At 38.0% G+C, this 8,749-nt stretch overlaps 1 long non-coding RNA gene across 1 annotated transcript; it reads right to left on the reverse strand.

Moving 5' to 3' along the window:
• Positions 1–573: 573 nt before the first annotated feature.
• LOC149919027 (uncharacterized) lies at positions 574–8,701 on the reverse strand. The gene is made up of 5 exons (XR_016464725.1): positions 8,616–8,701; positions 2,858–2,921; positions 2,611–2,723; positions 1,427–1,493; positions 574–747 (listed from the first exon to the last, which is right to left on the reverse strand). It is a non-coding gene; the product is annotated as an uncharacterized LOC149919027 (long non-coding RNA).
• Between the last annotated feature and the right edge of the window lie 48 nt (positions 8,702–8,749).

Raw genomic sequence — 8,749 nt, forward strand, 5'->3', positions numbered from 1 at the left:
AGATCCTGAAAAAATATTTCTCAATTCAGACAGGAAAAATGATGAACAAGGAACAGGAGGAAACCTTTTCTTTTTAATTTTTGTTTTCTTCTCCCCCTAAGAAATATAAGATATTTGAAAAGCAAATGAAAAACAGCTGACCATTAATACTGCAATTTGTCTGTATTGTATACAGGAAACTAACTCGTCCTTTCTTTCCATTTCTGAAATCTATTTTTTTTTCCATAACCTCACTTCAACACAGGACTAAAATTACTTCTAAGCCTAAAATATATATTAGTCCTTATAAAAGAAAATATAGCATGAGAAAACATCTTGTTCTAATCTAGAAAAATGCACGTACTTTATTGAATAACTTTAGTATGCAGACTTCATTTTAATTGCTACTCTATCAGCTTTAGACAGAGCAATTGCTACTCAGATGTGAGACAGCAGAAAATTCTATGGGTCCAGTACTGCAGTTGTATACAAACAAAACTAACTGAAATCAAAGCATGACTGGACACAAAAAAAAGTTGTTTTAATTTTTTTTTTATTTTATATATATATATTTTTACACACTTCTGAGCTTTTTATACACTCTAGGGTAATATCTATGAATGTGCTGTCACCACAACAGATTGCAGCAGTGGCACTCCTTGGCACAAATGCTTGAACGCTTTCTGATATCTTGAGAAGGAATTTGGAATAGCCTTTCCCAGAAGGCCAGTAATGTTAAGAACCAGTGACAAGCACATCCAATTGCATCTGTTGAGAAAAGTAATGTATTCTACCAAGTTGTCAATAAAAATACGTATATAAATAATCACCTTATCACAAAGACATTCCTCTAGAAGGCAAAGCAGCAGGCCATTAAAACATGCTATTGTCTGAACCTTTGATCTATACCTAGAAACAGAGATTATTCATATAATTAAGGGGTTTTTAGATGAGGAATAATTGTCATGTAACTACTCTACAGTGGTAATTGCAAACGTGGTTCTTTTCTGCAACATTGCATAGAGGACAGGCTCCAGGCACCAGTACAATCACCAGTTGGAATGCCTAGAATACCTAAAATGTAGCAGAGACATATGGTTGTCAGGACATTTACAACTGTGTGGGGTCAGCTAAAATGGGCATATATTGGAGTATTTTGCAAGCCTGTTTTTAACATATATCAAATGCATAAATGCTTAGGTGGCATAATAAAGGTGGAAAACGCAGATATGATTTAATTTGAAAAACACAGTTGCTCTCTGAAAGGTGAGCATTGTCGTTATGAAGGACTGAAAGTACAACTCCACATTTAGTCACAAATGAAAGATATTAAAAGGCAAATATTCATGAAAAAGCTAAGTGATAATTAGCCCAATCAGCTACTACTTCTTATATAGAACAATTATGTTTGTTTGCAGTTTATTGTCTTAATAAACAAGAGCATTACCTGAGGAGTTACAGGCTTGAACTGGTTGTAACTGAGAAAATTAACCTCACTCTGATCTGTTTCACATCTGAAACGGAAGACATCGTTTCTATAAACAGCAAAGCCCAAAACACTGAAGAAAAACATGAGGACTGATCCAAAGAAAATAGGAACTGGCCAATTACTGCTGGAGGCCTGGGCTGCATATTGCAGGGCTACTCAACATGAAAACAAAACTGAACAAAATTACTGTTGCAGGCCCACTTGCTCTTCGTCATCATCCAAAATATTTATTTTATCCTCTCTGTTTGAAAAGGAAAGAGTTTGCCAGCGAAGGCAGCAGCAGCTGTCTACTAAACAGCGTCTTAGAACATGTTACTATTGCTACGCATTTTATATAAGCAGTAACATATTTAATCCTTTATCAGTTAATATGTCAGTTTCATTGCCTTTATTGGTACACTGCTGTTGCAGGAAGTACCAGACAAAACCAAATCCTTCAGGAGGAAGTCTGTTCATTTTGCTACTGTATCCATTTACATGATGGCAAAATAGCAACCACCATGCCACCATGAACCTGAAGACACTTGTTCTTGCAAATTAAATGTCTGCTTTTCAATAGGGATCTTTCTAGCACCCAGGCTTTTCTCTCTGAATGAAACATCTGACCTGGGAAGCTCTACTGCCTGGGAGGGAGGGCAGGTACCCAGCAAGGATCAATGGCTGTGGGAGCTCTGTGTCCCAGCTTGCTTGGCCTTTTGTCCCTGTGCAGGCCCTCGCTCTCTGTGACCCTCAGAAAACACTGTTAGCAGTGCTACTGCCAGCTTACCTGCTCTTGTCCTGTTGCCCCACCCTTGCCTGCTAAACCTTTCTCCCCTGGCTGGGGGTCTTGCAGGCCTTCTCACCAAGTGCCAGTGGTCACCCACTGGCTGTGGGGGTTCCCTGGCTCTGCTGCTTCCCTGCCCTAGCTATGATGATAATGAGTTCAATTTGCAGCATCTGGAGTTTATAAATTAAATAAGTTAAAAAATAATTTTAATTAAGTCCCATAAAAAGGAGGGATGTAGCCAAACTTGGAAGCTGTTGGTCCGAGATTCTGTATTTAAAGAAATAACAGACATTTAATTAAGACAAACAAAATCCATAAGAATGTTATTGCAAATAACCTAATAGCAGTAACTGTTATTAGCAATTTGTCAGCATACTTCATATGTACAGTTGAAGAACTCCAGTAGAGCTCCTGCCATTGCCAAGCTCTGCTGATTGTCACAGCCACGTAGTGAAGCATGGGAACAAATGTCCACCTGTTAGTTTGGATCTAGTGAGAGTTTTGTTAGAAGAGTGGAGATAGAAAGCTGGAAAAAGAGAAGCAGCAGCTCAGTGCTCAGTTGCTGATGCTCAGTAGCAGGACTGAGTACTGTTCAGCCACCAAATCTGAAGAGGAGCTCTTACTCTTTTGCCTCCAGATTCGTGAAGGAGCATCCTCCACAGATGGTTGCAGCATGACTTCAAGTTCCTGTAATAAAAAGTATTGCCTCCCTCAATGTATGCTCATACACAGGGAAACATAGGCAGGAAAAGGGAACAGATGGGAGAAGGGCTTCCTTTCACATGTAGATTTGGCTGCTGTGTCGGTAAAAGATACCACAATAATAACTGTGTGATTAGGAAAAAACTGTTTTAAGTCATCAAGATGTATTTGTAAGGGGAATCTGCCCTGTATCTACTGGAGTAGCTGAGTGCTATATTATGAAGGTGGTGAAAAATGCTTCAGTAACTGTGCTATTTACTACACCTCCTTTATAAAACAGTTAATTAAAAGTCTTTTTGTCTCTCAGAGAACTGTAAGAGGTGTTGTATTAGTAGTATAACACTGGTTTTCTATTTTTTTTAAATATGATCTGATGCTTCTCTGCATGTAGAAAGCACTGAAGTTTGTATGTCTTGAATGAACTAAAAGTGATAGTAAATCTCACAGAGGTATGTGACCTGCAATAAAATACTGTACTTCTTAGGATATATGATGAACCTTCACATTTAAAAAAATGCAGCAACTACTAGTACTGTACATTTTTTTCTTTTTGTTTTTCTGTTCATAATACATGTGGAGCTTAATTAACATCCAAAGCAATGCTTTTTGTTTTCACACTACCATAAAATTACTAAATTAGCTCATCACGCTGCATGTTTTTTTTAATATCACTAATAGTTTAATCATTTGATTCCTCTGAAATGTCAGTTGCTGTTGAATACCTACCTTTGGATGTACTTCGAATAATATTTGTGTTGGTATTTCTTATTACTTCTTAAAGTAATGTTTAAAAAACATAATAGGAAAACTACTAGTTTTTTTGCCACAATGGATCTTTCAGTGCTTTTTATTATGCTTTGTATGTAGTAGCCATTATTTTCACACTGATCGATGAACATGAACCTACAATAATCAAAACATTTCGTCAGAGAATCACTTGATTTCATTATATTAGGAGCAATAATTAAGGACACATTTTGGGTAAAAAACTGAGAACTGCCCATTACAAATGCTACTGTATAGCTTTTTGTTGTCAGCTGGGGACAAAATAACTACCTGATTGGGTCACCTGATCTAAGAAAATCAAATAATTCCCCGTGTGACCACAGAAGAAATATGGAAGCTTGGGTATCTGCACTGTAATAAAGACACTAAAAGAAGAGGTAGCTGGCAACTCTCTGCTGTAGTTCTGGAAACAGTTAAGGAATACAGCTGAACAGAAATAAAAAATGAAGTTTGGAGGAGCTGTGAATTAATCCTGATACAAGCATCATAGATGTCTGCACTCAGACCCCACGGAATGTGATGATGAATTAGCCTGTTTTAAAACTTGGTTTCTTAGAAGTGGTTCAAATGCATACCCTATGAACCAAAGCACAGGAAGCTCATCATCCCACTAGGAGCAACTGAAAGCAATGTGTTTTCTTTTGTCATATGTGTTTTGTAACACCACGTTAAGAGGATGATTTGAGATGTGAGTAGTATAAGCTGGCATTGCAAGTCTGAATGCAGTCTGCTAAGGCAGCTCCAGCAGTTGTTTGGGACTTGCTTGACAGAAAATCATTATTTGTTTTGAATTTGCAGGAACAGCTGTCTGTTGGTTGTCTATTACACACAATAAGGAAGAAGACGTAGATATCAGACTTGTTCCCAACTGAGACTTCAGCTTGTCTCTTAGCTCAAGACTGAAACTTAATGTGCTGTTTAACCTTTTAATGAGTGTAAGTTCTACTGAATAATCACAGTTAAACAAATAGAAACAAAATGCTTGCTTAAAGATATTCTATTGCTTAGAGTTCTGCTGTATGGGGATGAACTGTCACTTCAATGTTAAGCTCTCAATTCACTGCTTTATTAGTGAATTTAAATGTAATGGCACATAGTGTCACTATTAGATAATAGTCACAATGAAAGAAACCTTATCTCAGATGAAAATAAATTGGTGTCATTAAGATTTTATCTGTCAAAGAAGAACTTGAATGCTTATATATGTTGGGAAATAGCCTCTTCTGTCAGTTTTGGTTTACAGGGTTCTTCACGCAAAGCTTAGCATCAATGAAGGACTCTGCTAGCTAGAGGTTGGTGCTCACTGCAATTCTGACCAAAGATGGAGGTTGCTTCACATTCAGCTGGAGCGGAGGCTCACGGGGCTTCCTTGTTTCCTCCTGACTGGCTTAAGTTTAGCATGCAGGGGAGTGGATAGGAGAACATTCTTATGGAACTTGTCGGGATGCAACAGCTGGGAGCTGAGAAGGACAGGCAAAAGAGAGCTTGGGTTTTTGCAGGCCTCAGACATGGCACTCAGTCTGGGAGATGTGTGTCATATATTAAGCTTCTTCATCACTATTCCTTAATTAATCAAATATCTCTGTAATTTATAAGGTGTATTTTGCAAAGTTAAGAAATAAGCATGAAGAATCTTTCTATAGTTTTCTTTTCTACAGATGCCATGTCCAGTCATTTAGCCTTAATGAAGAGAAGTTTTCGTATTTGTGACTGTTTCAGCCTTGCTTGTAGCCCTGTGCTCCTGTACAGAGTACTGCTGACAGACACAGCTTGGCTCTAATGGAACAGCAGATACTTCTTTTGTTATCTAGATTCTCAGAAGGAAAAAGGGCTGCATGGCACATATCTGACATTTTTTCTATTAATTAGCTGATGCTTAGAGCTTGTCTCTGGACAGCCACAGTTGAATTCAGCATTTCTTTTTTCAACATACCCAGTTTGCTAGCTCATGACATTTCTAGCATTCTCTACACAAATCCACTACAATTCTTCTTAGAGTACTTCCCACATCCATTTCTCCCAGGGAAACTATTGGCATTGCCTATTAGATAATTAACATACAGTATTATTTTACCAGTAAAAGAGTAATAGTTGTTTGATGTTTAGATGCCTCAACTTAGAGTTTGAGGTCTGGCCTTAGAGCTGTATCCTTAGAAGCTAAATCTCTTCAAGGTTCGCCATCATCCTCTCCTTTTTCCTTTTTCTGGCTACAATTCCCAGTCACTGCTTGAACACCATTCCTGCTGCACATATAGCAGCACCGACAAACCATTATCTGTTTTGAAACCTGGAGAGAAACCTAGTAATCTATTTCTGCCCTTCAAGTGCTGGGCTCTTGCTTTTTAAGTAAAGCCTCTGACTCAAGAAGCTGGAAGATAATGGAAGTCTCTGCCAAAACAAGCTCAAATTAAGAAGGGCTGAATTCAAGTAACAATAAAGAGGGTATGACTTACTTAAGGTTATTAGACATCCAACAGCCTAGGAGAAATCACTTTGTGCTGCATGTCCACTTTTTCCAACTGTATCTTCTGGTTTAATGTGTGATACTATAAATCTTTCCCTGAAGTTTGATCTCTCATGCTCAGTGTTTTAAATAATAGTTGTTGCTTCTTTCTTGTCTTGTAGGTTTGTTTTTTTTTTAAATGTGTGATTACTTTCATTTGTATTTGAATACAGCTGTAGTATTGCATTTGCAAGTCTGCATTTTGAATACAGGCTACTTACTTTAGGCAGTTTTGATAGCAGATATGCTTGGAACTTTGTTGGACTTATAAACTTTTTGTGATGTGCAAGTCTGGAAATAGCCCTGGGATTATTGAGTACCTTATTCTGCTCAAATATTTGTGAAGGGAGACCTTTTTGTGCTAGAAGCAGGTCTCAGTAGAGAGATTTGTGAGATGAAGAGAGTTGGCATCCCTACATTCGGGAATTACTGATAAGGCGAATTTGCCTCCCACATCTCCCAGCTGTTACAGTCCCTGCCCTGTGGTATCACAGACAGGCTCCCTCTGCGCTGCTTGATTTCAGCTTGTGCAGTTTCTTTCCTATTAAGCAGGCATACCTATTCCACTCCCTTTCTCCTTTGCTCTCATGCCGAGTTTTGTATCATAGCAGGAAGATGAGATTTTCTCTAGACTATAATCTTAAATATCAGCCCAAGAGACTATATTTTTTCTTTTGTTTGAAAAGAGAATGATGAACAATCTGCATGTGAGGATCTGAATTCTGGCTGTTTTATGTCAGGGTCTGTGGAGCATTTCCCTCTCTTTTTTGCCTCTGCAGGAAATTATATTCATGCTGTTTGAGTATATTCTCTTGCCTTTACACAGACTTCCGCTGAATGACATTAGAAGCATAATCTGACTTTTTGTTTCCTTTGAGCTGGAGACACTCACAGTGGCAAAAGCTTATTTCCTTGCTGTTCGGCTTCAAATACAGAGTAGATAAAATCAAATGCTGTTGAAAGCCAGCAACATAAATTCCCACTGAATATGATCCTAATTCTGTCACATTAGGAATTCCATCTTTTGGTCTGCAGGACAGGTAAAGTGTACTAGGGTAGGAGAAATTCTTCTGGAGAGCAGCATGGGAGTCTAACTGTAGAGCATCAAAATTCAAGGATTCTCACTTCTCCCAGTGAAGCTGCAAGTGAAGTTTATGCCAAGAGAAGCTTCTAAAATTTTCTTCAATTAATATTCATGCAAAAAGATTCAGCCTTTGATGCCTTAGTTAAATTGATATTAAAGATGTTAACTTTAAACTAGCATATTTAAAGGATCATATTGATTGCTCGCATATAAACCCATTTCCAAACAAATAAGTGAAAGGAGCATAGCTCATATTCTGGTTTACAGGTCTAAAAACATGGATTATGTACATCCAAGGGAAACAAAAAAGAATGATTCAGACTGTTTGCAGGAAGGTGAATAGTGATGATTCTAAAAAAGTTAGTGTGCACTCAACACAGTAGAAAATACCAGGAATTGTGACATTTCCAAGTATACAGTAAGGCTGCCTCAGAGGGAGCGTAGGTGAATTTAACAGCGTGGAGGAAAGCATCATCAACAGAATTTCCTGTACCTTCTAAGAAACAAATCAACATTACATTAAATATCCATTTACACAACTGTAATACATATAATAGGAAATTAGAAGAATCAGAAGGGTCGACAGATATAGACAGCTGTAACTTTCCAGAAGAAATAATGCTTCTGATAATCTTACTGAAAGGTTATTTAAGTTAAATCACTGATGTTTTTAAAATTTGGTTCCTATACCAGATGACATGCCTTATATTACTGCACAGGTCACACCATTTGTTATGGGTATTTCAGTGGCCAAACTCATTCTGCCACTTCAGTAAGACCACCATCCATTCATTTGCTTTCTCCATACTCTTCTTACGAACCCATAGTGTTTCAGGATAACTATTTTATTAAGGTGAGAAAGCAAGGTCTCTGCAGTCTTTCATACATCCTCCTTTCTGAGAAGAGGAAGGAGAATAATCAATTCATCAGGATGTTACTGGCAAATGCTATTATTCATTTGTGTTGTGAAACTTGAGTCCTGTCTTGCAGCATAATTACCTAAACTCATAGCTTCTGCTGGAAACAGATGGAACTGTTTGGAGAGCCAATCCATGTATATGCCTGAAGAAGTAATAGATACTTCCTCAATGAAAAGCAAGAGGCGCTTAGGGCAAAAACTGTACACTTAATAGAGGCAAACATTCTGCATTCTGATATACCGTTTGCATAGTAAATGATGGATAAAACACATCACCTATCCTCCCACCTATTTCCCTATTTGAAGGAATGTAAAATACAACTTTGCAAAGTAAATCCTAAAACTTTAAAGACAGCGGATGGCTTTCAGTAGGATTTTTTTCATAACCTGCAGCTGGACGACAAGAATGAAATCACTTCATCTCCAAATGCTCTTGTCACTCTGTGTTTCAAAGCGCTGTGGTTTCAGGAGGGTGAATTGGGAAGATCCGCGCCTTGAGGACGGCTCCTCTCCTCGCAAGG

Source organism: Phasianus colchicus, chromosome 2, assembly GCF_987193195.1.
Source record: "Phasianus colchicus chromosome 2, bPhaCol1.hap1.1, whole genome shotgun sequence".
In the NCBI taxonomy this organism is placed as follows: Eukaryota; Metazoa; Chordata; class Aves; order Galliformes; family Phasianidae; genus Phasianus; species Phasianus colchicus.